This window comes from Zootoca vivipara, chromosome 1 (genome assembly GCF_965207765.1).
Source record: "Zootoca vivipara chromosome 1, rZooViv2.hap1.1, whole genome shotgun sequence".
NCBI classification, from domain to species: domain Eukaryota; kingdom Metazoa; phylum Chordata; class Lepidosauria; order Squamata; family Lacertidae; genus Zootoca; species Zootoca vivipara.
In genome coordinates, this window is record NC_142582.1 from 72831893 (window position 1) to 72859511 (window position 27619).

The following is a 27619-nucleotide window of genomic DNA, read 5'->3' on the forward strand; positions in this document are numbered from 1 at the left end:
TTGCACTGCCTCCCGCAGTTTGGTCAAACTCATGTTCGTAGCTTCGAGAACACTGTCCAACCATCTTGTCCTCTGTCGTCCCCTTCTCCTAGTGCCCTCAATCTTTCCCAACATCAGGGTCTTTTCCAAGGATTCTTCTCTTCTCATGAGGTGGCCAAAGTATTGGAGCCTCAGCTTCACGATCTGTCCTTCCAGGGAGCACTCAGGGCTGATTTCCTTAAGAATGGATAGGTTTGATCTTCTTGCAGTCCATGGGACTCTCAAGAGTCTCCTCCAGGAGTCTGATATAGTCAGTTCAATTCCAATGCCTAAGCTAATACTACTCACATACTGTAACCAATAAAGTTGTGGCCTAAATTTTGCCCATTAACCTAAAATATGATGTCCACATGTTATTATTCAACATAAAGCGGAGGCCTCGGGGTCTTGACATGCAATAGGCAACTCTGCTTGCAGGTACGAAAGGGATGCCTGTTAATTATAAGATTATCTTAAACAGGCAACAGTTATCTTTGATGACCATGGTTAAACCTGTCATGCAGAAAAATACTATCTACCTGTGACTTTGTCTCACAACCAAGTCTTTCACTATTTGTAGCTATTTAATACACTGTTCGTCAGGTCAGAGGGCTGCTGATCTTATTTGGTTCCTCCTTTAATAGAGAAGCATATCTAGCTCTAGATCTCTAAGAACCCAAAAAAGCACGAAGGACCCAAATTAAATTTCCACTTGCCACATGCTGCCATGCCAATGGCAATATTGCCCTCCTGGTATTTAACTTAAACACCCACTTTACATTGTGAAAGTGTAAATGCTTGTGCTGATGGGATGCGTTAATTGGATTCTGCCCAAAATATATGGAAACACCAGCATTTGTGAATGGGTGAGTGTATTAGCTATGGTTTTGTTGGAAAAAATGCACTTGAGCAATATTTCAGTACGAGTGGATTTTGCCAGAAAAAATTATATGTCTTTCAGAGCAGGTTTTTGGGGGGCTCTGAGCAGGGGGGTTTTCAGGAGTTTTTTCCCCCCAGCCTTTCACTCCCCCAACATAGGCTTGTGGCATTTGAGCACACAGTCATTTTAACAATCTTTTAACATGATGTTAGTAAAACTGCAGGACTGAAGGGCTTTATCCTGAGCAGAACTGAGCAGGTGGTGCTTGTGTGGCAATATGCCCTCCTTCCCCTGAATAAAGACTCATGACACAGGGATTAAGATTTAATTGGGTGGTTAAGGCCACAACTTTATTAATTATGCATGTTGAGCGGAATTGGCTTAGGCGTTGGAACCTAACAGACTATATCCGACTCCAACCCGTGTGTTGAAGTCTGTGAGAAGTTAACCACCAGAAAGGAGCCCCGCGACGTAGATCTACTAGAGCTCCTCCTGTGGCCACCGAAGGGGCGTCCCTTACGGCCCAGGCAACTCCAGGCTCAGGACCAAGCCTCACCCCCGGAATCCTTTAATGGAATTACTTCTCCAAATTTGGGCAGCTGATGACGTAACCTGCCCCTCCTCCATCTTATTGTTATGCAAATTTCTTTATCCTGAGCAGAACTGAGCAGGTGGTGCTTACGGCTCTGGGACAGTTTGTCCTGAAAGCGAAGGCTTCCTTACAGCCTCTCAGCAGAGCATGTTGGGAATAGCTGGCTTCACATGGTCCATTTGTGCCGATTCTTCCCTGCTCTCAGCTTCCCCGCTAAGTGCTTTCCCCACTTTGCTTTGCAGTGAAGCATGAATAGTTCACATTGCAGGCTATAATGTGCTTTTAAATCAAGCTAATTTAAACGGCCACCTTCAGGACCAGAGCTCCACAAGAGATCCAAGACTCTTAAATAAAGATGCAATTAACACAGGCATGCTTTGCAGCTGTGCAAAACGTGGCAAGTGAGCAATTTTCTGCTACCTAGCTCTGTAACAAAATCTATTTAACAGGGTAACAAAACTATATAAGCCACAACAAACTAGCAGTGACTGTGTCAACAATCGCTACATTTACATTCCCCGACTTGAGCTTCCGTTGTGGTACCCATTACATGGTGTTCTTCAAAATCACCTGTTAAACCCAATAAAAACAGGAGATAGGAGGAAAGAGAGAAGCCCATTACTAAAGCTACTCATTGCATCCTGAATAAAAACACGATTCTATGGTGGAGGTTATTAACATCATCAAACCTTAGATTTCTTTTCATAGAAGAATTATAGATTCTAATTATTGTCCTCTGCTATGTGGGTCTGTATCGACAAACCTCAGCTGAATTGAATGGCACCAATTTAGTATTCAGATTAATATAAAAGCCTGATCCCAGTATTTCATTTCCAGTTTCGTGTAGTAGTTGGAGCAGTAGACTCGTAATCTGGTGAACCGGGTTCGATTCCCTGCTCCTCCACATGCAGCTGCTGGATGACCTTGGGCTAGTCACACTTCTCTGAAGTCTCTCAGCCTCACTCACCTCACAGAGTGTTTGTTATGGGGGAGGAAGGGAAAGGAGATTGTTAGCCGCTTTGAGACTCCTTAGGGTAGTGATAAAGCGGGATATCAAATCCAAACTCCTCCTCCTCCTCCTCCTCCTCCTCCTCCTCCTCCTCCTCCTCTTCTTCTTCTTCTTCTGCTTCTTCTTCATCATCATCATCATCATAGCATCCAAGCAAAGCAATCTTTCACCAGAGCCAATTCATTAACATGCAGTAGTGCTAGGGCCAAAAATCATTAACATGTAGCAGTGGTAGGGTCTGGCATATGCATTGTTATATTGTCCTGATCTCCTGAACAGCACAATTGTTCACATTAACAGATGTTCAAAGAAATGCTCATCCGTCCTGCTTCATGGTGCACTCTCTGCACCTGATAAGACTTGCACACCAGGCAACATGATCAGGGAACTGTTGATGGCTGGGAATGGAAGCGAATGTACTTGTGTTCATACTTTCATACACCATCCCGGAATTATTTGATGAAAGGGTTTAAAAAAAAAAAGTATTTAAAAGAATGCCTCCAGTAAAACCCTGTACATGTCTACTCAGAAGCAAGTGCCAGTGAGTTGAATGGGACTTACTCCCGGACAAGTGGATGTAGGATTGCCTCTTTGAACATTATTGAGAGGATATCAGTCAGATTGAATAAGCTGTCATGGAGAGGACTTTTCTTGAATAGGCTTGAAAGAGTGATTCAGGGAGGGGATGAGGGGGGAGGGGGAGGTCAAACCCAGCCTTACAATGGACCCCTTTGATTCTCAATGCCCACGGGTACTACTGGTGGCAGAAGTGGACTTGTGGGGGGAGGGAAATTGGAGGGACAGAGCATGTATTGTGTGTTTTGTTTGTTTTGTTTCTATAAAAAAAATCAATAAAAATTATTATAAAAAGAAAAAAGAAAGAGTGATTCAGGCATTTAATCTCCATTGACTCATAAATGTTATTCTGACCCTCCTAGAGTGATTGGTAACCATTCACGTACATGAGAGGAAGAAAAAAAAGGAGCACCACTGAGCTAGTGGTTACATGTCCTTCCCTGCCTCCTTATGACCCATATTACATTAAGGATCAAGCAGGCTCCTATCAGTCAAGCTGCCTCCCACATTTCGACTCCTGGTGCACATGTTAACTCCTTCTATTTGTAAAATGTGGTGAATGGTACAGAAAGCAGAGAACCCTCATTTCAGTTACATTCCAGTTAATCCTTTGGGGAAATTTCTAATGCGTTCCCAACCACAGAATGACCACTCCCCGCATTAACTGGGGGCGGCAGCTTTTGTGTGGTCGCGTGCAGCCCCCCAGGGACTACCAGACCCCCGGCAAGGTAGTTGGCTTCACCGCCCCCCCCCCCTGAGCTGGATACCTGGAGGTTCCCGCCTAGCCTTGTCAATCAGCCAATCCTGGCTGGGGTGGAACGTTGCGAAGGGAATTGGCCAGGTATAGTTAGGACCGCCCACACTCACAATAGAGGGTGTAACTTACCTGTTGGTCCTCAGTCGGCTCCTGAACTTCCCCCACCCTGCCCTCCCTCAATTTATCCCTTCTTTCGCAGTTTAACCGTCTTCCTTACAGCTATGCAGGCACTGTTGCAGTCCTAGAAGGTCGCCATTGAAGGACTGGGAAGGAATTTCCCTGCATTGTCAGGTTTCGCCTCCCCCGTAGCAAAACGTCACAACTTTGGCAGTTTGTAGACCTTGGGCGGAATCCCTCAATGGGGGGGGGGCATGACGCACTGACCCATGCCCCCCTGCACCAACAATCCCAGGGTTCCCCATTAAATTTTATGGGGAGGCACTGGCCATACGCCAATGGGTTGCCAGTGCTATCCTCTACGACATGGCAAAATGCGGGGCAGGCTCTCTGCTTGAACCGATGTTCTCCAAAGTCTGCCCAATCCCCACACACTTTGGATAATCCTGATGTTCCCCAGATCCCTGGCTGGGGACTTGGAGGGATAAACGTCCAATGCCTAAGCCAAGGTCTTCCTACATCTGAGAATTTAATAAGGTTGCGGCCAATTTTAATCCCATAACACGTTGTCAGGTGTCATTATTCTGGGGGTCGCCTGGGGCTTGGGGGGGGTCTCTGCCTGCCCACGCAATTCTGACCCCAACATGATGAAAAACCTGGGGAAACCCTCTGAAACCACACAAAAGGCAAAAAAAAAGGAAAGGAAAATGCTCTCTTATTCACCCCATCTCTCTTCCTTCCTCCCTGCTCCCTCTCACAATGGGTTCTGGCAAAAGGGCTGCTGCAGACCAGCAAAGCACAAGAAAATAGGATTGTTTAAGGCTGTTTATTTGTTTACGGGGCCACACGCAGGTCTGACTGTTTGGATATCTGATTCTGCAGTGTGTGTATAGCAAGGTTTGGGTACTAATTCTTCATGTTTGGATAAGTGCTTGGCTCCAGTAGCAAGGGCTGAGCTGGTGTGGTGGGCTCAGTTCACTCTCTGCACCATGCCTGGCCTGCACATGCATGTCCCCTGGGCTCCAGCAAATGCTGCTACATCACTGAGCTGAAATCAGGTATAAGGTTTTTGCATGCACACCTTTTGTTTCATCTGGTTTTCCATTAGGTCTGTCAAAAATACTTTTTTATTATTTACTGAAAATAAATAGACCACATGGCTTTACATCAATGTGTAACTTATAATGCCAAAATATAAACCGTATCTCTATAAAACATTTATTGCTTCCTAAACTTGAACATAACCAGTGAGTTTACAGAACTTCATTGTGTTTTTTTTTACAATGTCCCAAATCTTATACAGTGGTACCTCGGGTTACAAATGCTTCAGGTTACAAATGCTTCAGGTTACAGACTCCACTAACCCAGGAATAGTACCTCGGGTTAAGAACTTTGCTTCAGGATGAGAACAGAAATCGTGCTCTGGCGGCGCGGCGGCAGCAGGAGGCCCCATTAGCTAAAGTGGTGTGTCAGGTTAAGAACAGTTTCAGGTTAAGAACGGACCTCCGGAACAAATTAGGTTCTTAACCAGAGGTACCACTGTAGTACTATTTCATCAATGGGCGAGGGATGTTTTCCCTACCAGTTGCTTGTTCCTTTCATTTTCAAAGTTACTCTTTTAAATACAATTTCTGCAACCTCTTCAAATACTTTGGACATAGCCTCAAAATTCATTCAAAAGGTTAGCATAGACATCAAGCTGGCACCTGTTCAATATTAAATAAGATTCCTCTCCAAAATGAGGCCTACTCTCTCAGTTGCCTTCCATGTTCAAAATGCATAGATGCGCACTCATCCAGAGTTGAGGAGGCATAATCAAATGCATGTGGAATCATTCACAGGCCCAGTTGAACACAACAGAACAAAACCCACTTGACAATTCTCAACTTCTATTGAACTCCAGAGGTTAAAAAGTTGTCATCTGACTTTGCCTGGACTCTGTCTAAAATAATGAAAGATAGCTGTTCTTTTCAGACAGGGAAAACACGTGGAATAAGGAGCCTATGGAAGATGGAACATAAGGAGGATGACCATACTTCCTGGTCTTTCCCCTGACACCAGGCACCATGCTTGTTAAACTCAGGTGTCTGAGGGGGAAAAAAAGAGTAACGTTCAGCATCTGATCACATGTAGCCACTCCACATTCTCATTCCACTGAGGAATATGGAAGGATGCATTTGGGCGGGTCGAGGATCCATTCTTAGTATGATGCGTCACACTGACATAATATCTTTCTATGTTCAGTTTATGTATTATGGATTGATTGTGGGCATGGTGTAAAAATCAAACACTGGCTATGGCAACACACCAGAACAACCAGCTAACTTATTTAGCTTCCAGGCATCCAGGGGGAAGGAAAGGTATCAAATCCCAGCTTTCACTGCTGTTGGCAGAAGGTATATATACTATGGGCAGTATGTACCTGTTGCATTTCTTGGCCTTTTGGCTAGAATTCATCTCTCTTTCTCACTTCATCTAACACTTCATGCATCCAGTGAAGTGGACTCTTGTCCACAAAAGCTTATGCCATAGTAAATATGTTAAAATGCCACAAGGCTCCTGCTTTTGTTGGAACTTCACCTGCAGTCTCCATAATGCTAGTCCTTCTGAAAAATGCACTGCATTTGGGGAGGGGTGGTTTTTCTACAACAAAAAGCTGCTATTTTGCGGAGTGCAAAGTTCTCTCTTAAAGAGCATTGCATGCCATTTCCTGCAAAATTGCAACCTCTAGATTAAAAACTATTTACCACCAACCTGGTAAACAAAACAACCTGTTTATTGAGCAACCATCCCAATTTACTTGCACAAAGCTTATGTGGATGCAGATTATGTCCAGTCTTTGTTGAACAGTTGTTGTTGTTTAAATTTATATCGCTCCCTTAGTCTCAAAGGAGCCCCGGGTAGCGAACACACAAACGATAAAACAATTAAACACCCATAAACAACTAAAACAACTCCAATGCAGCAACAGAATGAAAACATTCTCTACTTAAAAGGCTTGTTAGAAGTAGAAGATTAGGCACGGAAAGCGCAGCAGAGATGGAACCTAATGTTCAAGGGGAGGGAATTCCAAAGGATAGATGTCACAACACGAAAGCCCTGATTCCTATATTGTGAAGAATCTCCTGACCTCCTGATAAGAGAGTGTCTTCAGGAGGCTCTCACCTGCAGAGCACAATGATTGATTGGGTATATGAAGGATGAGATGATCTCTCTGGTGTCCTGGTTTCATGCTGTGCATGGGGTTTATAAAAAACAACAACCAGCATCTTGAACTTAGCCTGGCAGTAATTGATTTGTTTACGGGGTGGTTATACAACAGTAAGCATTCATCCTGATTTACTTGTGAGGGCTAACCATTAATCAATCTTTCACCCCACACTTTTCAGTGGATTTTCACATCACTTTTCTAACTTCAAAAAGTCTGTGTTGTTGTTTTAAAGAAATGTTTGTTGCACTAGGGTGATGAGCACTTTAATCTACTTTAAGTGCACATATCAGTTGGTTAGAGCATGGTGCTGCTAACACCAAGGTTGCAGGTTCGATCCCCGTATGGGACAGCTGCAAGGGCAGGGAGTTGGAATAGATGATCTGCAGGGTTCCTTCCAACTCTGCAAATCTACGATTCGATGATCTAAATTTTCAGTATGCATTTGAATACATCCTGCAAAATAGTGACCACCTGGAGGCATCCCAAGAGATCTCATGGGAAATTATACTGATACAGTAATGGCCTTTGCTAAAGTCACTGTGGTTCTTTTAGATCTTCAGCTTCATGGGCAATTCAGTTCTCCCCTGGCAAACTGTCCTATGCATTGCACTGGAACTCACCTCCTTTAAATTGGTTGTTTCAGGGGGGAAATAGTTTCATGGAAAGGAATCACCCATTTTGGCTAAGCTCCAAAAAATGAATGAGGCTGTGAAATAAATAACACAAAGTTCTCTTACAACGAGTACAGGGTGCTTTCACTCACAATTTCAGTCCTAGCGTAGCATTCCCAAAAGGACTGATTTGGTAAAACGCTGAAAAATGTGAGGCCCTGAATTAAGCCCAGAAATGTCCATAGTGATTCTTGCTATATGTGAAAGTTTGCTGAGAAATATATATATAATCTACAGATAGCACTTTCTTAGGTTTCTTTTTCTGGAGAGGCTTCAGGGGGGGAAACTGTTGAAAACACATAGAAAATAATTGATATTCTTGTAAACCATAGAACCACTTTTGTGATTAAGGAAGTTCCAGCAGATTCAAATCTTATCCCTTGTGCTATTTTCAGTAAAGGCCAGGGAAATCCATTCATTAGAATTACGGGAGATCATTACTGGTTTTGTTTTAAAATGTTCCTGTAATATTAATAAGGGGTTGGGGGGGGGACATCAGTATCAAATGGGCTTAAATCATGCCTATTAATTATTAAATGTTTTGCTACATTTCTTAAGTGAAGTTTTTAATGGAGTGAGGTCGCCTGCACTGAAGTGACGTCACAACGGTTCTATTTATAGCAAAGTTGTCTTTGGGAAGTGCCTTTTCATGTCGGTATCCAAACAGCTTTTCCTTTGTAGGAAGACTTCTAACCTTCAGTGAAAAGTGATCCATTGATTGGTAAACTAAACAGCTGTGGGATTAAAGAACATCATGGGCATGCATTAACTATATGAAAACTAAAGCAAGGTTTTGTAAGGGGAAACTTGTTACTAAAGGTATAAATAGAAACCTAAATAGAGACTAGTGTGTGATTTAGCAAATGATCAGGTGCACTAGCATGCCTCTGGAGTCTCATATTTCTCAATCACATATGTGTGCAAGTAATACCTGCTCTATCAAGGCAGCCAGGTATGCTTCTTCTGTGCACGAATAGCGAGTCCGTGCTCATTGCACACTCCCCTGTTTACAAAGTTAATGAAATAACATAGTTATGGGGTATACGTAGAGTGTCAGATGAACAAAGCTCACCAGTAACACTGTGCATACCAGACATGAATTTCAAATAGTCTAACTTCTGAAATGATTTAACGGGGATCCAGAATGCAACAAATTATCTAGGTTATTCCAGAGTTAATTGGTAACTATTATTTACAGCACCATAAAATTATTGATGGAAAGGGAAGAAATGGAGGCAGTGAGAGATTTTACTTTCTTGGGTTCCATGATCACTGCAGATGGTGACAGCAGTCACGAAATTAGAAGACGCCTGCTTCTTGGGAGAAAAGCAATGACAAACCTAGACAGCATCTTAAAAAGCAGAGACATCACCTTGCCGACAAAGGTCAGTATAGTTAAAGCTATGGTTTTCACAGTAGTGATGTATGGAAGTGAGAGCTGGACCATAACAAAGGCTGACCACCAAAGAATTGATGCTTTTGAATTATGGTGCTGGAGGAGACTCTTGAGAGTCCCATGGACTGCAAGAGATCAAACCTATCCATTCTTAAGGAAATCAGCCCTGAGTGCTCACTGGAAGGACAGATCGTGAAGCTGAGGCTCCAATACTTTGGCCACCTCATGAGAGGAGAAGAATCCTTGGGAAAGACCCTGATGTTGGGAAAGATTGAGGGCACAAGGAGAAGGGGACGGCAGAGGATGAGATGGTTGGACAGTGTTCTCGAAGCCACCAACATGAGTCTGACCAACTGCGGGAGGCAGTGGAAGACAGGAGTGCCTGGCGTGCTCTGGTCCATGGCGCCGCGAAGTGTCGGACACGACTAAACAACTAAACAACAACAAAATTATTGATATATGGTTAGCTGATATGCAGATAGAAACACAGTATTATACCACCCATTCTTTTATATCCTCTATAATGAAGAACAGTTATTAAAATAGAACAAGAATGTGACCTGTCATTCAGGTGGGGATTTCTCTTCACTTTAAAGTTCTTAACAGTATCTACATTGCTATCTAGGAATCTGTTATGTGATATTTAAGGGGAACATCCAAGTAGCAGCAGATCTTGTTATAATTATGCCCGCTGATGCTACATCATTCCATTTCTATAATTTAAAATGTTTGTTGCTTTTTTAAGTTCATGTAGAAAAGATGTTTGTGTGTTGTGCAGGAAGGTAGTCACAGAAGTGGAAATGTTTGAGAGGAGAGCATAAAAACACCAGCAGATAGAGTAAAACTATTTGGCTCACATGGTTTTATTATATTGCAAGACCTATTAACAAACATTGCTACCTCCCAATGTAATCCATTGTGGAATTCATACTGCATAATGGGTTCTTACGAAGAGGAAATACAGTTTGAGCATAAGCCCATACAGATTTCCCTTTATCTTCAAGGACTAGCAAAGAAGTCAGGCAAAATGAATACACAGAAGGAGGTGAAATTTTACATCTTCAGAGCAAACAGAGAGCTGTTATATAAGAAAATGCGTTACTAGAACTCCTCTAGATTGCGTACGTATCAGGAGGATGAAGAGACTGTCAGCTTGAAAATGAAAATAGAAAGTTGAAGCCATTGCAACATTACAAGACAAACTTCAGCTTCAATTGAAGTGCCAGAGGGAAAGTCTCTGTTACCTCAGCTGGCATTGTCTTCAAGAAATCCAGTTTTTCACTCTGATCTCAGCACTTGTGTGCGTCAGCTCTTTCACTTCCTATTTATGCTCTCCATCTGCCTTTGCATATTGAGTTTGTTGAGAATTTTGGAGCTCTAATGAAATGAAAAAGCTTTCTCTTTGAGCTTTGCTTCTTCATGTTCAAGTTCCAAGCAAACCTCTGCCTTGCACATGAATGAGAAGCTCAGATATGGTCTCCTGCAATCACTGCAGCAAAAACAAAAAAATCTCAGATAAGAGATGGAGCCAATAAAGTGTGTCTGAGTAGGGGAGGGGGAATCTTCCAACATTTGTAAGAGAAGGTAATGGATTGGCTGTGTCACCCATGCTGTTTTAAGAAATGCTAGCCAAAATAAGCAAGCTGGCATCTTAACAGTGTTCCCTCTTCTCCTGCCTCCTACACAGTAAACCCAAGTGTAAGTGAAAACCCATCTTAACATATTACTAATTTGCAGCTCTGTCTTCTATGAGTCATTAGATGACAGATGACTTTGAATGCTTGTAAGCGAAATTGTGATTAACATTATCTTTCACACCAATATAAATAAAATATAGTAGGGCTTCACACGCCTTGCGAGCATCTCCAGAATACAGCAATCAAATGCTTGTTACTCTTGAAGTTGTGCCGTTAGACTAAAATTTCCATTTACCTCCACTCTGGGTTAAACCACAGAGCCTAGGGCTTGCCGATCAGAAGATCAGTGGTTCGAATCCCTGTGATGGGGTGAGCTCCCATTGCTCGGTCCCAGCTCCTGCCAACCTAGCAGTTCGAAAGCACGTCAAAGTGCAAGTAGATAAATAGGTACCGCTCCGACAGGAAGGTAAATGGCGTTTCCGTGCACTGCTCTGGTTCGCCAGAAGCGGCTTAGTCATGCTGGCCACATGCCCCGGAAGCTGTCTGCAGACAAACGTTGGCTCCCTTGGCCTAGAGCAAGATGAGCGCCACAACCCTGAAATCGTCTGCGACTGGACCTCATGGTCAGGGATACCTTTAGGGTGGAAGAACACCAAAACCAACTGCTTGTCTCCTGTGGGCAAACACCATTTAGTTTGCAGTACTCCCTTTAATGCTTTTAATATTAGGAATCCCTAATTTCAAGCACTTACCATGCATGGATGGATGTATTAGAATGTAGGTCTGGCCTTTCACATTCATTTTGTTATTGTCATGTCAAGTTCTTAATCCCATTCTAGTACCTCTCCTCGCTGTAGAGATAACAGCTTCAGGGGTCTTCCGTGTACTCTTAATACCTCCAGAAAATGACACCATTGACTCCTGCACATGGGTGTTCATATTAGAGCTGAATTTTCACCAGCAGGGGGAGGAAACACTTCACCAAACTACCATGGTTTTAGCTCTTTGCTTCCTAATGCGGGGAATTATCGGCTCTCTCAAAACAATTTGCTCAAATCTTTGACTGGAACATAATGACTGCAAGATTTGCCCAACAGATAGTTGGTAGAATGCCATCAGCAGTGTCTCAAAGGACACGTGAAGTTGTATTGTTACCAAACAGCCATGACTAACCACTTGAAAGACAGACCCAAAACAGAATTTAAACTGACACAAACATGGCACAACAAAAAAGCCCTTTTAAACAAACCCCCTTAAAGAAAGGGGATTGAGTGTGATGATGTTTATGCAAGCTGCCGAGTTGTAAGAAAACTGGGGCTGCTGAGTGCAGATGAAAAGCTTGGGAATTGAAAGATGTCTAGTAATAGGCAAATGTATTATTATAGCAATTTGGGTCTGATTTCTCTGGAGAGAGAAATATGAGAACAAACTCTGAGAAAATGGAACACTACCAAAATCTTTTGAGTTTTTGCATTGCAAAGGAACTTGTTTATACAGTAGTTGAGTAGAGGAAGTCCTTATTCAATCAAAATGGAAAGAGATTGCCATTGCTTCCCTTCCATTACACATGGCAGAACCAATCCAGTGTTCCTGGTAGAGTGTTTGCATCACATAGACCTTCCCAAGGCCTTACCCTCACTTTTCCAATATGCAATAGCAACCCACTTCTCAGGAAAATAGCACAGGGGTTGCTCCCCACATATAATGGAAAGGAAGGAGCATCTTCTTTTACTTGTCCCTTTTCCTCCCTATATTTTTCTTCAGGGGAGAGCAGAAGGAAGTGATTGACACTGAAACCGATAGAGGTCAGAAATAGGTTACAAGTTTTTTGTTTTGTTTTTTTGTTTTACAAAATAGTAAACTACCCATGATCTTAATGCAGGTTTTTGCCAAAGTTCAACCAAAACCCAAAAAACCCCACACAAGTGGACTTGCAAAGCATCTATGAATAAAAACAAACACACCAAGATTAGCGTGATTAATGTAAATTCATTAATGTGGTTGGCAAGACCACATTAGAGATTGCTGCTCCTCTTGAAGAATTTGTCATCTAAAGGGAAATGAGTTCTATTGTGGGAGACATGAAATATTGGCCTACCCTGGGCTGGGCTGAAGGAAGTGGAAGCCCCGTTGTCAATTATGCCACGACTCTGATCTGGAAGTTATGTATTCTCCATCATTTTGACAAGCAAGGAGGGGCACAGACAAACATATGACACACAAACAGCCATCACATTCTCATATATTTATTATTTATTTTATTTAAAAGCATTTGTGAACTGCTCAAGATTTTAAAAATCTCTAAGTGGTTTACAACCTAAAAGCAATTTCATTTAAAACCAAAATGCAATATAAAACCAGTAAGATACCAGTATTTGTTGTTTAGTCGTTTAGCCATGTCCGACTCTTCGTGACCCCATGGACCATAGCACGCCAGGCACTCCTGTCTTCCACTGCCTCCCGCAGTTTGGTCAGACTCATGTTGGTAGCTTCAAGAACACTGTCCAACCATCTTGTCCTCGGTCGTCCCCTTCTCCTTGTTCCCTCCATCTTTCCCAACATCAGGGTCTTTTCCAGGGAGTCTTCTCTTCTCATGAGGTGGCCAAAGTATTGGAGCCTCAGCTTCACGATCTGTCCTTCCAGTGAGCACTCAGGGCTGATTTCCTTCAGAATGGATAGGTTTGATTTTCCTGCAGTCCGTGGGACTCTCAAGAGTCTCCTCCAGCACCATAATTCAAAAGCATCAATTCTTTGGCGATCAGCCTTCTATATGGTCCAGCTCTCACTTCCATACATCACTACTGGGAAACCCATAGCTTTAACTATACGGACCTTTGTCGGCAAGGTGATGTCTCTGCTTTTTAAGATGCTGTCTGGGTTTGTGATCGCTTTTCTCCCAAGAAGCAGGCATCTTTTAATTTTGTGACTGCTGTCACCATCTGCAGTGATCATGGAACCCAAGTAAGTAAAATCTCTCACTGTCTCCATTTCTTCCCCTTTTATTTGCCAGGGGGTGATGGGACCAGTGGCCATGATCTTAGTTTTTTTGATGTTGAGCTTCAGACCATATTTTGTGCTCTCCTCTTTCACCCTCATTAAAAGGTTCTTTAATTCCTCCTCACTTTCTGCCATCAAGGTTCTGTCATCAGCATATCTGAGGTTGTTGATATTTCTACCAGCAATCTTAATTCTGGCTTGGAATTCATCTAGTCCAGCCTTTCACATGATGAATTCTGCATATAAGTTAAATAAGCAGGGAGACAATATACAGCCTTGTCATACTCCTTTCCCAATTTTGTTTTGTTTTTTTGTTTTTGTTTTTGGCAAATTAATTAATCTTTATTGAATAATTATTGTACAATCTTATACATATGAATATTGGTTCTATCACATTTACAAAATGAAGCCTTTATGAATTACTTTTTCCTCGAGTTCTTGCTTCTTATTTCCTTCTTCACAAATTATTTAAATTAACGCTAATAAGAGTATCTGTAAGCACTTCATAATACACAACATAAGCAACATAATTCCATAACGTATACAACTGATTAAATCTTTACTGTTGACTTCCCGTCACCTTCCGCCATGCATCTCATCTATATTACACATGTACCTTCATTCCTCATCGTATTCTTATTATTTCTTTTGTACATCATAAAGCCAATCATTCCAAGGTTGCCATGAAGATTATGTCATTATTATCGTTTTCTTGCATATATTTTCTAATTTTTTCCCACTTTCCCACAAACGACTGTTTAGATTTTCCCCTTAGGTTATCTGTTAACTGAGCCATTTCCACAAATTCTAGCAACTTAATTTGCCACTCTCCAACTGTGGGGTTTTTATCCCCTTTCCATTTAGCAGCAATTAGCAAACGGGCTGCAGCTGTAGCGTACAGAAAGATCTCTCTATGATTTAATGGTAGGTCTTTACCCAGAATTCCGAGGAGGAATGCTTCAGGTTTTTTTACAAAGGTTACTTTGAGGATCTTTTTCATTTCCTCGTATATTTCGTTCCAAAATTCTTTTATTTTATGGCAGCCCCACCACATATGTAACATGTCTCTTCTTGACTCCCCACACCTCCAACATAGGTCTGCTATATGTTGGTACATTTTAGATAATTTGGAGGGCTCCTTTCCCAATTTTGATCTAATCAGTTACTCCATATCCAGTTATTATTGTAGTTTCCTGTCCCACATAGAGATTTCTCAGGAGACAGATGAGATTATCAGGCACTCCCATTTCTTTAAGAACTTGCCATAGTTTGTTGTGGTCCACACAGTCAAATGCTTTTGTGTAGTCAATGAAGCAGAAGTAGATGTTTTTCTGGAACTCTCTAGCTTTCTCCATAATCCAGCGCATGTTTGCAATTTGGTCTCTGGTTCCTCAGATAGCAGTATAAAAACATGTAAAAACAAATTAAAACAGGGCATCATGGAATTCAAACAAATAAAAACAGAGTCTAATCTTCAGAGTCAGAAAAAACCTAGGCAAAAAGATATGGCTTTACGAGAAGCCTGCAGCAACTGGGTGTATACTTTTCACATTAGGAAACAATTCAACTGGAAGATTTTGATTTTATAAAATTTAACAAGGAGAAATATAAAGTACTACACTTGGGCAAAAAAATGAAAGGCACAAATACAGGATGGGAGACACCTGGCTTGAGAGCAGTACATGTGAAAAGGATCTAGGAGTCTTGGTAGACCACAAACTTGACATGAGTCAACAGTGTGATGCAGCAGCTAAAAAAGCCAATGCAATTCTGGGCTGCATCAATAGGAGTATAGCGTCTAGATTGACGGAAGTAATAGTACCACTGTATTCACCTCTGGTCAGACCTCACCTGGAGTACTGTGTCCAGTTCTGGGCACCACAGTTCAAGAAGGATACTGACAAGCTGGAACGTGTCCAGAAGAGGGCAACCAAAATGGTCAAAGTCCTGGAAACGATGCCTTATGAGGAACGGCTTAGGGAGCTGGGTATGTTTAGCCTGGAGAAGAGAAGGTTAAGGGGTGATATGATAGCCATGTTCAAATATATAAAAGGATGTCATATAGAGGAGGGTGAAAGGTTGTTTTCTGCTGCTCCAGAGAAGCGGACACGGAGCAATGGATTCAAACTACAAGAAAGAAATTCCACCTAAACATTAGGAAGAACTTCCTGACAGTAAGAGCTGTTTGGCAGTGGAATTTGCTGCCAAGGAGTGTGGTGGAGTCTCCTTCTTTGGAGGTCTTTAAGCAGAGGCTTGACAGGCATATGTCAAGAATGTTTTGGTGGTGTTTCCTGCTTGGCAGGGGGTTGGACTGGATGGCCCTTGTGGTCTCTTCCAACTCTATGATTCTATGATTCTATATTTTTGTTTGTTTATTAATGTATTTATAATCCACACTTGTATTTTTAAAAATTCAACATATAGGGATAAAATCAGCATGAAAGTATCATTTAAAACATCAGTAAATACCGAGTTATAAAAGAGAGAATTCATGTTATAAAGACTGGTCTAGTGTAGTTTACAGAAGATGTCTGAATGAAGGGAGAAACGGTTTCTGCCAAACTACTTTTGCATAGAGTTCCACAGGGCAGGGTCTGCCTCACTAAATGCTGAGTCCCTATTGACAGACAGCTGAATTTAGTCATGTTCCTGTTCTTCTAAGACCATAGCATACTGCCTTCCCAAGCAACTTGGCTAGGAAATATCTAGCCTAGTTCTGTTCTGAAACCTGTTGTCTGGTTTCTTGAAGCTTCCATTTTTCTGCCTGTTCCTCGAAGACCCTTCAGAAGTTCTCCATAATTTTAGTGTGGGTGCAAGATTGAGCTTATTTTATTGTTGCAAGGTGTCTGTGAGTGGTGTGTGTGTTTATTTCCATTAAACATTTCCCATGTGCTCTGAAGCCTCCCCAGCTGCCTATGCTTCGTGATCTGAAGAAGTCCCTATTGGACAAGTTACGATATAATGGATTTTAATTAAAGGGAACCCAAGGGGGCTGATTACTGAGCATTTCAGATCAGTAGGATCATATTGTTTTTAAGAAAAACTCTTCCAGGGAGAGGGGGGGGGGGAGAAAGAAAGAAAGCTAATTTTACACAGTGTTGTGTGATTTTATTAAATATACAAATGAAACAAAACAAAGATGAGAAATATCTGCAACATATATTTCAATACGGTGTAGATAAGCAGGCACTAATCATTACCAAACTCCTATTACTCAGTGTTTTCCAAGCTGATTTGTTGAAGAACTCATTTACTGGTTTAATGTAATAAATTCATTATTATAAAACAATATGTTAAGTATTTTACACACACCCCAGTGACCCATTTTTTGTTAGTCGTGTCATGTTTTATGACTTACGTGTGTACAATTTTGTAACAAGAAAATTAAGAAGAAATTAAGAAGCCAAGCCCTTCCTTTTATCCTTTTTTGGGGATGGGGATCTGCCCTTTTAAAGAAAAAGATGAACAGCTAAGAGACACACTGCAGCCAGCTTGCCCAGCTTCCTCTGCTGAAAGGAGAACACAGCTGAGAATACCTCATAGGGTTCTCAGGGAAGCAGATACCCAAGAAGGCTGCTGCAGAGTGCAACCATGGGAGAAGTGATTTGTAGAATGAAGAAAAAGGACATTCACCCCGTGGTCTTCTTGAGAGTAAGGTAACTTCAACAAAAATACTGGATCAACCCATGGCAATTTCACCGCAGTTTTCTCTCTCTTCTGGTGATTTTCAAATGCAATTTTCCTTTACATTAATGGTTGAAGAATGGTTGCGGGGGAACACAAGAGAATTTTTTAGCAGAGTACTAATCTCACCTCCACAAGCTGAGGCAAAGTGAAGTAATCACCTCAAGTGGCAGATGCTGTGGGGCAGCAGCGACAGCTGCCACAGGCATTCCTCCTGAACCCCTGGCCACTGTCCCCTGTCAGCTGTGTGTATGACAGATCTGCCATGCACCCCTTAAAATAGCTTCCTTCCTTCAGGTACATTGGAGGATGCTACCCCATTGCCAGTGCTTATCTACCATTCCAGTACATGGAATTGGGAGGGAAGACATCTTTGTCCTTTACTTGCCCTGTATAGGGAAGTTGTTAATGTTTGCTGTTTTATCATATTTTTATATTTGTTGGAAGCTGCCAAGAGTGGCTGGGGTAACCCAGTCAGATGGGTGGGGTACAAAAAATAAAATTATAATTATTACTTATTATTACTTCAGGTAGCAAAATGCCTTATGCCAATGGCAGAGCAAGCTGATTGGGTGCCTGGGGCGGCGTGCATGCCCTGCGCCCAGGGGTGGGGCCAGCCGCCCGTGGGGCGGGGCGAGCTGGGTCAGGACAAGGAGTCTTCCTGCTTCCTTCCACTTAGCTGCCCTACAGCTGGGGGGGGGGAGGCAGCAGACGGACCGTTTGGGGCAGCGCAGAGCCTGTGGGTGCCCAAGCCACTGCGTCACTCCCAGGAGAGACACGTGGCTCAGGCACGCTGCAGTTAGTGCCGGCCAACATTTTGTCACACACACCCCTCAGTGGTGACACCCGGGGCAGCCCGCCTCCCCTTCCTCCACCCCTGCCTCAAGCTGACCCTGAAGTTGGCCATTGCTGATGTAACTTCAAGACAAAATATGAGAAACCTTGCAGATGTGACTATTCACTTCTTTCCTGCACAAATATCTGTTGGTGACACTTGTTGGGGAAGCTGCTCCCAGCAACTTCTTCTATGCATCACTTATTTCCACAAAAATCTACTTCTTGAACTCAGTGCCCTTCCAGGTGTCCTTTTATTGCACATTCATAATTATTTGCATTCGTGATGATATCAGGGCTGTAACATACACAACTCCGCTTTCAATACTGGACGTGCCTGCAAAAGTCTTGGGGTGGTCGCACTGATTCATTTCCAAGCTATTCAGATGCTGTAACTTCCTCCTGAAATTTTGTAACTTTTATACTGCAAAAGTTAGGTTTTTTGGCCCGTTTTTATTGCAATGAATGTGGCAGATCTGGGGAAGCATTGCAGAAGAAACTAAAGCAGAATAAATCCACCACTAACTGCCTCAAGAGCATGTTGCAGAATGCATCTCCAATAAACCACCCATCTGGAAGATCCCTCCCCTTGGCCATGGAGGGAGCTGTTATGAACTTCCACAAGCAATTCCTCTGTCATTCTGGTGTCCACCTGAGTAGATCACTCGTGTGAGCAGTCTCATGTGCAGGTAATCAGTCCCAAAATAATGTGGGTCCCAGCTGTCAGTGGGAAGAGAAAGAAATGTGGAAGCAAAAGAAGAACATACAGAATGAGCAGGAGAAAGAATCCAGACAACTCATATGGAATCGATGAAATCAGACAGAGACACACTATGCATCCCCACTAGTTGTTTTTAGGCTGCAATAACTCCACCACAATGAACCCACAGTTCTGGACAGGGAGAACTACTTTATTCATATTAAATGCAAGGCACATTATTCACTTTAACCGTCATGCAACAAAACATTTATTTCTTACTTATGGCCTGTTTGTTTTGCATAACAGTTGCCTGTGATCCCTTTAAGGGAACAAATGCTCTTGTTGCTTTTTTAAAATTATTATTAACAAAGGCAGACTAAGTATGCAGTCGGCTATTCCAAACCTCATTTCTGCTAAGTGCCCAGCATGTCTCACAATGCGTATTTTCTGTGGTTTAGCATGAAAGCTTTTTTATCCCCCTTACCAAGGACATGTCTATAATGATCTTTCTTCTTAATGTTAATTAAAAACATATAAATATTATTTAGTGGCTGTTTACACAGATGTTTTGTGTGCTACTTTCCCCCCAGCCCAGCCCAGCTTTTTAAAAATTATACAATTTTCCAGTCAATGCTCAATACAACATTTTTTCTCCCTTGAACTCTTTATTCTGTTTCAAAAGCTTCATATTATGAGCCAGTAACATTTGGCCAGAGTTCCAGCTAAGACAAGAGCCTAGTTGTCCAACAAAAGGTACATAGTTTTCATTCATTTAGAAAAAAAATATTATTATTTTTTATTTATACCCCACCCATCTGGCTCAGTTGTCACAGTTTCAAAAGGGGTATTTGACTAATTGGGTATTTGGGTCAGACACAACTCAATTAAGGTGGGTTTTTTATATAAAAAAGGAAAAAGAAAAACAAGAGGTATTGGTTCCAATTTAGAGTAAAACTACCGTATGAATTGAGAATTATCATTTCAGCACAGGTATACAGATATCAAGTCCTATAATGACATAAGCGCCCCATCCACACCATTTAAGACACAGTCATGGCTTTTCTCATAGAATCCTGGGAAGTGTAGTCTGTTAAGGTTGCTGAGAGTTGCTGCAACTTAAACTGTGGTTTACCCTCTTCCTAGGGAATTCTTGGATTTGTAGTTCCGTGAAAGGAATAGGGGTCTTCTAGAACTTTCAGCATCCATAAGTACCATATTTTTCCATGTCAAATATGAGGTTTTTTATTATAAAGAATTATAAAGTATTGGGGATCATGGATAGTGACTGCATAGGGGGGACGTGCGATTGATGGCAGCCATGATCAGGAGATTGTAATACGGTGATTGGGCTGGTGATTGGTGGCTGCAGCAAGGCCTGCTGCTGATTGGCTGCTGCGGCGGCAAGTGTGCGGGTGATTGGCGACGGCGGCTGGTGAGCGGGCAGACAATTGGTGGCTTTTGCGAGGCGTGCGATTGGTCAGGCGGGTGAGCGATTGGCGGCAATCCCCCCCCAAAAAAGCTCAACAATTCTGGGCAATCTCCCCCCATTTCCTTAATTTAGAGTCCCCCAAAATAGGGTTCGTCTTATACACGGGGGCATGTTATACATGGAAAAATATGGTAACTACAGTTCTCAGGATTCTTTGAGGGAAGCCATGACTGTCAATGTGGTATGTGAGTGCTTTAAGTGTATGGTGCAGATGTGGTAAAAGTTTAAAAACCAGTTTTAAATCCATTGAACACTGATGTCACACACGAGAGAGAGAGAGAGAAAGAGAGAGAGAGAGAGAGACTCAAAGAGCAAGGTTTAAACATCACAAATCAAATGACTAGCCTGCTGAAATGACAGAGGTCTCAATGAAAGTTTAAAATACTTTTAATGACACCAAATGTGTAGGCAGGCTAAGGATTCAGAGGCAACATTTATGCTGAAGACTTTAATTGAACAATAAACAGCCCAATATATACAGTTAGAACTGGGAATCCTGGAATTATTTGGAAAAATAAAGCTTTACTACCCTTTCCACAATTGAGGCATTTGGAAATTGCTGAGGTGTAACTTGAAGGCAAGAGATGACTTTTTCGATTCGGGTTCATTACTTCACAAGGTCAGAATTTGTTTGCCTGGGTATTATTAGCAGTTCTAATGGGGCGTGGCCCTACTCTTTCAGAGTGGTAACTCTGGAAAGTTGCCAGTGCAACATCAAACTAATAGAATGAAGATAACACCGACTCAAGATGTGCAGATTTTCCCTGAGAAATGTCTCTAGATTTATCATTTTGCTTTCCAAAAAGTTCATTTGCCAAGTAGAATCCTCTCAATTAATATTTAAATTTCACTTCTGTCAAAAGTTTGAGGCAACTAAGGCATGCATTGACTGCCCCGCTCCCCCCCAAAAATTCTTAGTCTAGTCCAAACTCTTTTTAATTTGCTCAGATACACTTTACTTGAACAAGAGCCTACAAATTCACCTCAAATATTTCACCTTAGCCAAAAGGTTGTGGTGCTGGAGTCCCAGGGCACATGAAGAGCACATTTGAAGAGGTGAATTCAGAAACTAATGCTGGACAGAAAATTGCTATATCCCACTTCCATTTTCACAAAAATATTCTCTCCTTGTGAAAATGGGCTGATTATTTGTTGCTTCCTTGCATGCATATGTGTGCAAGTGCATGTCTGTGTGTGGAGGTAATGTATACATTATCTGGCACATGGCCCCCATGGTGTTTACCTATGACCCAGGAGAGCTGACTTATAGGTGTGGCTCGACTGAAAGAGTTTGTGCAGCCCCAAAGTTTCAAAAATTTGGCAATAATAATAATAATAATAAACCTTCCTATACCTGGAGGTCTCAGGGCGGTTCACAGAAAAGCATGGGTATGGACCTAGTCCTGTTTCCTGCATGACACATCTCTGCCTCCCACTAGGATCTAGTTGATCCTAATATGGATCCCTTAAACAGCACCTGCACTATAAAACTGCTACACACTGTATGTCTGCATGGCCTTTGCATTTCATTCAAATGGGATTCATATTTCCATGAAATTGCAAAAAAGAAAAAGTCAGTGTCTGCCTTTGGTGAATTTTAGAGGAAAATTATTAAGTGTTATAGCAAAACCATGCACAGTTTTCCAGGCTTTGCTAGCATCTGCTCATTTTTTAAAGTCCCTTTCTCATTGCAACATGTTGTTCTGAAGTCCATTGCACGTTGTAAATTTCAAGAAGGGTGCAATGTCATCACCCTGTTATGGTTACAGTTTGTAAGAAGAGAAGAATATGTTAAGAATCTAGTGGGAATGCCATGCACAGGCCCCACAGAAATCAAGCCATTTGCGCATGAGGATCTGTTTGGAGCCTTGACTAATTAATTAAGGCTGCAATCCTAACCTGCACCTCTTTCATGCAGAAGCACCAACCACATCTGCAGTCCAGTCACTCTTGGCAGCTGCAGTGGAAGATGGTGGGGGCAAGGAAATCAGCATAATCTCCAGGCTGGTGCAGGGATCAAGTTCATATTGGGCCCCAATGCCACTGCTGATGTCAGTGAGAGCAACTCAGGATCCATTCTACAGATGAACTTTAATACTCTTAGTATTAAATATTCTTAGTCTTCTTAAGAAACTTGAACTGGAAATGAATGTGAGCTAAACTGGTTCATTTTGTAAAGGTCAAATGTGAGCTGGAATTGGGTTCTTTTTCAGCATGTTGAACTTGAACCAGAGTTGTAGTTAAAAAGAAGTTTCCCATCTTTGAGATTGATTGATTGATTGATTACGGTTCTTGACCAGCACACATAAATATGCAATAAAAGAAAAACAGTAATAATCTAAAAATAGGCAATAAATATAGGTTTTAACAATTGTTTAAAAGAAAACTGATTAAAAGGAGTGTTACTACTTAGGGAGGTACACTACAGCAATTAATATCACTGGATCCTCTTTAGCTAGTTCTGAAGATGTTCTGAAGATATTTGGACACTGCTAATTAGATTAGACCGAATTTTTATGACTCTAGCACAGAATTTGGCTACCTTCGCTGACACATTAGAGTTAGCGGCGGAAATAAGCCACTCTCTATAGAAATTATCCGAGCGTCCAGGTAGCTCTGCCAGTATAGTGTGGATAAGCTCGCCTCGCACCTCCTCGTAGAAGCAGCATTGCAAAAGTATATGGCCGATAGATTCCAATTCTCCTGATCCGCACAGGCAGCATCTCTCACATAAAGGGATCCATTTGTACTTCCCTTGGAGAACATCTGTGTTTAAACCCAAGTGTTACACTTTAGAGCTGGACACAGATCAAAATTGTGCATGCAGTTGAGCAAGAATTTGAAGGGAACAAGTTGCGTACTCTCAATTGTTATCACTCAGGACTGTGCATTTTCCACATACCACCAATCCCACAACACAAATACCCAGAATTTGGAACCTATTGCACATGTCAAGAACCCTTCCATTTTTCAATGAAAACTAGTGTCTATCCCTTCTGACTGAAGAAACAAAGCATGTGGGCAGAAGCAAGAGGAAAACAAGCAGGACTCGTGCTGGTTGGAAAATGGGCCTCCAGCAATCTATATAGATTTTTATCCCTCTTCCCCATGGCGAGCAAAAGGAGATTTATACAAAGAAGCAATATGGGAAAGTTATTGATTTGCATGACTCAGGTTGCAGATTTTCACCTTTCTAGGCATTGTACTACTGTCCTGATTATAATTCATGATTTATAGTTATTCCATCATGAAGCCCACAACACAACACCTACAACAGGCAAATGAGTCAAAATGACCATACAGGGAAATGGACATCATCGTCCAGATTAGTGCACAACTAATGAAGATATCCCCTGCAAACAACAGTGCCTTCAATCTGGATTTCTAAGAACTGAAGCAAGTGAAGAGGTTGGGGGTGAAATCTTACTGTGGTAATCATCCCACAATAATGCACTCATTATACTGAGCCCACAAAACATTATGGGAAATTAATAAATAATAATAATTTTGTTATTTAAACCCCGCCCATCTGGCTGGGTTTCCCCTGCCACTTTGGGCGGCTTACAGCACATAAAAACTGTAAAACATTAGACATTAAAAATTTTCCCATACAAGGCTGCCTTCAGATGTCTTCTAAAAGTCAGACAGTTGTTTATTTCCTTGACATCTGATGGGAGGGTGTTCCACAGAACGGGTGCCACTACCGAGAAGGCCCTTTGCCTTGTTGCCTGTAGCCTCATTTCTCGCAGTGAGGAAACTGCCAAAAGGCCCTCAGATCTGAACGATGGGGGTGGAGACTTGGTATACTGGGCCAAGGCTGTTTAGGGCTTTAAAGGTCAGCACCAATACTTTGATTGTGCTTAGAAACTTACTGGGAGTCAATATAGGTCTTTCAAGACCGGTGTTATATGGACCGGTGTTATATGGTCTTGGTGGCCACTCCAAGTCACCAGTCTAGCTGCCGCATTCTGGATTAATTGTACTTCCCGAGTCACCTTCAAAGGTAGCCCCACATAGAACGCGTTGCAGTAGTCCAAGCGGGAGATAACTAGAACATACGCCTCTCTGGTGAGACAATCTGTGGGCAGGTAGGGTTTCAGCCTGCGTACCAGATGGAGCTGGTAGACAGCTGTGCTGGACACAGAATTGATCTGTGCCTCCATGGACAGCTGTGAATCCAGAATGAATCCCAGGCTGCGCTCTAACTAACTAACTAACTAGCTAACATTTTTATTGATTTTGAAAACAAAATATAAAAGTGGCATGACATTATAAAACATTTAAACAGTCTTTCAGTATTATCCATAGTTCAATCCAAATGAAGAAAAATAAGGAGGGAGGATTATGGGCTTCATATTTTTTTTAACGGTTTAGCAAATACAGTTGGTGATCCTTAAGACAGGGAAGATATATTACAGCTATAAATTCAATGTATCTATATACCTAGCTGGGGTTAATAGAGCCTCAATTACTTCATGGATAGAGTTAATAAAATCACACTACCACACTATATCAAATAAAATGTATCTTTTTTATTAAACCTTTATATAAATGTATCTTTTCAGATAGAGTCAGAAACCAAATCCTATCATATCTTAAGTGTCATTTTACAAATATTTCCAGAATCTTGTCATTGTTAATCCAGTAGTCACTAATAAGAAGAAGCTGATTAGGTCTTTATTGTTGCTGTCAAGATTTTGTCTTTCTCAAATATTTAAAAGTGCTAGGGATGAAATCAGAGCAACATTTTGATGAGTAATCAATCTCCTGTTGGTTCCTCAAAAACCTGGCGCCAGAACACATCCACATGTGGATGCAAGTAGCTTTTGAGACCCCGAATCTCCAACAGCTTGGATAAGACATTTGTGTTATATGTGGCAATCTAGTAGGTGTCAGGTGCCATATAAAAATAATTTTAAGACTTGTTTTCTTAACTAATGCCGAAATCAAATGCATAGGTTGATTCCCCCAGATTTTTTTTGGCAAATACATTCTTCAAGTTGCTAGCTAAAGTCTTGTTCCAAATATTCTTTTAGAACCCATTTCAACTGCAATCAGTTGATGTTAAATCTATGCAATCAAGCCCTTGGTATCATTGCTTTCAGGTAGTGCCATATTTTCCAATGCAATCAAGTATCTGGTGGCTTCTAGTTTTAGATTTTGCCTGCTAGTAAATGAAGTGCTTTGCTTTAAGGAAGTCCATTTTTGTTCCACAAGTGCTCTTTCTCCTTTTACTTCACCATTTGCATAGACATCCCAAAGCCTGAGCAGACCTCTCCCCGCAGCCCTTGGAATATTTCAATCTATTTTGGTTATTAAACTGAGGATTAAACAATTTGGGAGTGAGGAAGGACTGAGCAGTAGCCAAAGCGCCCTTTAGGATCTTCCAGATTATGAACGTTGTTTTAAAATATGGACTGGCAGCCCAACCTGAAGATTTAAGGCATTTATCCAGAAATGGTGATGCATCTATGGGGACATTACGAGAGAAAGTATTCTCAAGCTGAAATCAGGACTTTGATGTATCTTTTTTTTAAAAAAATGAATAATTTGTCTTAATTGGTTCACTTCAAAGTAAAATTTGAGGTTGGGAATTCCCCATTCACCAAGTCATGCTGGCGTGTTCATATATATATATATATATATATATATATATATATATATATATATATATCCTGATTTTTGGACCATTTGCCAGCAAATATTAAGGTGGATCTTTTATTAACCAACCCTGGAACTGTAAATTCTGCAGTTGCTGAAAAACTGCTGAAACAATCATCTGAATCTTTGCTGACACCTTGGATTTGAAGCCACAACTCCATGGTTGCAAAGACATACACAGAAATTTAAGCCACAGAGCCTTGGCATTATCCAATAAAGTACGAGCTTAAGAGCCTGCTAGGGGACAACAGAAGGGGACGACAGAGGATGAGATGGTTGGACAGTGTTCTCGAAGCTACCAACATGAGTCTGACCAAACTACGGGAGGCAGTGGAAGACAGGGGTGCCAGGCGTGCTCTGGTCCATGGGGTCATGAAGAGTCGGAAATGACTAAATGACTAAACAACAACAACAAGAAGAAGAAGATCAGGCCAATGGCCCATCTTGTCCTGCGTCCTGTTCTTACAGTGGCCAGCCTGATGCCTGTGGGAAATCTGCAAGCAGGATTCTCTCTTTCTAGCAACCGGTATTCATGGCTAGTAGCCATGGATAGACCTCTTTTCCATGAATTTATCTAATCCTCTTTTAAAGCTGTCTAGGTTGGTGGCCATCCCTACATGTACTTCCTATGGGAGAGAATTCCATAGTGCTGAAACTAGTGTGAGGACTTCTGGCTGCAGGAATGAACTTCTCCTTCTCGTCGCTCCGCATTCTTTCTCCATGTCCCCAAAATCTGTCCTGGTGATTCCTTCAACTCTCTGGAGTAGAAGTGAGGAGGGCTCGGGGCACCGGAGGAGAGGGAGAGTGTGTTGCATCATGAAATGGAAAACCTTCCACTAGCAGAACTTGGCTGGGTCCTGTCCATGGTTTCCTATAATAGAATGTAGGGGAGCATCTTTTAAATCAAGTATACATTCTAGCCACCAAAGGTTTTGCACTTGGATTACCAGTCCTGAGCTTGGATCCAGAGTTCCTGTGAGCAGCAGCAGTAGTTGGTGTGATAGGGCAGAGCAGTAATACCACCCTCCTGACACTGGTATAGCTACAGTTTACCGGGATGGTGCTGAGGCACAGCCAGGCAGTGACAAGGTACATGCTCTGTAGTGGCATTCTGCCAATATGCCTGACATCAGCTCTGTCACACTGCCCCACCACAGCAGCCACTACTGCTGAATGGACCTCTGCTCATAGGACACTTCCACTGGATGAAGGAGGCCATTTTTTGCCAGGCATGGGGCAGCAGCAAAATTTCTGGCTTTCTCTGCACCATCTGCAGGCTGGTGCAATAGAAAGACCGCAACTGAGCCCATAGCTGGCAGCTAGACCAGCTGAAGAGCCAATTCCACCCATGAAATGCCCTATTTACGATGGCTTCCATTGGTGGTAGCCA